At 34.2% G+C, this 2,556-nt stretch overlaps 1 non-coding gene across 1 annotated transcript; it reads right to left on the bottom strand.

The window, feature by feature from the left end:
• Positions 1-1,696: 1,696 nt before the first annotated feature.
• LOC105763202 (uncharacterized) lies at positions 1,697-2,203 on the bottom strand. Its single transcript, XR_008191704.1, has 3 exons — positions 2,091-2,203; positions 1,939-2,002; positions 1,697-1,814 (listed from the first exon to the last, which is right to left on the bottom strand). It is a non-coding gene; the product is annotated as an uncharacterized LOC105763202 (transcript).
• Between the last annotated feature and the right edge of the window lie 353 nt (positions 2,204-2,556).

The raw sequence follows: 2,556 nt of genomic DNA, 5'->3' as shown, positions 1-2,556 counted from the left end.
CCGCTAATGACAGCGTCGCTAACTTTAGCGGCGTTTTTAGAGAAAAAACGCCGCTAAAGACCAAGACCTTTAGTGGCGCTTTTCCACAATCGCCGCTAAAGACCAAGACCTTTAGCGGCGCTTTTTCCACAAACGCCGCTAAAGACCAAGACCTTTAGCGGCGCTTTTTCCACAAACACCGCTAAATACCATGACCTTTAGCGGCACTTTTCCCAAAAACGCCGCTAAAAACATAACCTTTAAAAAATATATTTTAATCAAATTATATTTATTTTTATGATAAATATTATATTATGTTTTTATTTTCTAAATTTGAACTTCAAATATACTTTTAAGGATAAATAAAAAAATATTATTTAATAACACAATTAAAATCCAAAAGTTAAAACTCAAGTTGTTGTAAATATTAAAGTAAAAATAAAAATTTAGAATCAAAACTAAAATAAATAATACATATGAGAAACTTGTATGGCTTCTTCCATCTGTATTGTGTGTTTTGGAATAACTTCCTAATCTCTCCCCAGGGTCATAGTTTGTGAACACCCGAAACTCATTTCCAAGTTTGCTTGAGTGTCGTGGCCGAAAATTGCATGCATGCAAACCCAAAAGCTCTGCAGCTCTATCCCTATGCATCTCTCCTGCAAGTCATTCTCTTAGCTTTTACTTAAAGAAAAGCCACTAAAACAACCATTGACATCTATACTTATATTCTGCACTATATTGGAGTTATCCATATACGGCAAGAAAGATGACTAACTCACAAGATTTATTGCAAGTTATGTTCAGTTGAAAGGAAGTAAAAGCTTTACACGTAAGCAAAAGCAAGTGAGATTCTCGTGGTTGAGCAAGAAAAGATATTGTTTGAGTAACTTTCTCTAAACACTCCTTGCTCGCAACCATGCACAACATATGTAATATACTGTCAAAATTTCCATCAAACATGAACTCAAGTGAACACCAAGACAACCATGGCAAAGTTAAGAAACAGTGCTCATATAAAATATCCGCTCCATCGAGATTATGAGAAAAATAGAAACCGATGCTCTAACCCTAAATGTTCCATATGAGACCAAAATATTGGTTTACCTACCATCTTGTAATTGAAATATGTCAAAGTCTTCACATTCTCCGACGATAATATATTTAAAATAGCTCAGAAAGCAAATCAAGAGGATTACAGCTTTTCCTGCACTTAAAAACGCATCACAGGAGGAATTTTATATCAAGGTCAAGTGGCGAGAATCTCTAGTATTTACAAATTAAAAGTTTTGATTTCGTTTTCATCGTAAAGAAAATCTCATATTAATGGGCACAAGATAAATAAGCATAGGCAAGTGGGTTTTATACTCAGAATCAAGATAAACAAGCAAGTTCATCCTCATATTCAAGATAAACAATAAGATGCTTGGAAGTAATATGTGGAAACTAAGTGGAAAATAAATTGTAGATGCAAAGCATGGGAAGAAAGTGATCCGAGATTACGATTCTCAAATGATCAAAATAATGCAGTCGACTATTGATTTTCATATCTCACTGCATTCTTTCAAGATCTAAAACACTTAGCAACCAATAATACCAAACCACGAGAAAGGATGCATTAATTGAGATGAATCTTGCAAAATCTAATCGTAAGTATATTTCATGTTCTTATGGGAAAAATTATCTCCTGCAGAGTAGCAACCATAAACCTATCGTTGGAAAAATGTAAAACATGAGGATTGGAGAAAATACTCACCACAACAATAATGATGAAGAGATTTTCCGGTGTTTTCATCTACTAGTTGAACTGCAAGACTATCACTTCCATCATCCTCCTAGAGGTATTAAAAAGAAGAAAATATAAGAATTGGTTACTCAAAGGTACTACCCTTCCCGATGAAAGATGAACTGTTAAATACATGCGAAATGAACCGCTCAACACACACGTAAAGAACTTACTTTTCCCATAATCCACTTAACGAATCCACCAAACAAACTCCGACAAGCACTACCTGAACCTTGCCTACAAAATATTTTTAAAAAAAATTAATAAATCATCAATTCAATTACAACTAAAATTCTTGCATCTCTATAAGTAAAAAAGGCCATACCTAGCTATAGCAGAAAGTTGACTCTCATCTTCACTGACATTCATAAGCTTTGCAAGTGCAAAAACTACATCAAACCCAAAACCATTAGTCCTATAAACATATTTAAAATATAAATAAAAAATTAATCTAAACCCAAAACCCTAACTCGACCCATGAAACCCTAAACTCTAAATCTTTAACTCTTAACCCCTAAACCTCTAACCTCTAACCCCTAACCCTTAAACCTTAAATCCTAACCCAACCCTAAATCCCTAATCCCTAAACCCTAACCCAACCCAGAATCCCTAACCCCTAAACATTATTTAATATATAAATTAAAACACACTAATTAATCTAAACCTAACCCCTAACCTCTAACCCTTAAATCCATAAACCCTAAATCCATAATTGATCTTAACCCCTAACCCCTAACCCCTAGCCTCTAACCCATAAACCTTAAATCACAACCCTTAAATTAGAATCCCTA

This window comes from Gossypium raimondii, chromosome 12, assembly GCF_025698545.1.
Source record: "Gossypium raimondii isolate GPD5lz chromosome 12, ASM2569854v1, whole genome shotgun sequence".
Lineage (NCBI taxonomy): Eukaryota > Viridiplantae > Streptophyta > Magnoliopsida > Malvales > Malvaceae > Gossypium > Gossypium raimondii.
The sequence above is the reverse complement of the archived record's forward strand: the minus strand, read 5'-3'. Positions and strand labels throughout refer to the sequence as shown.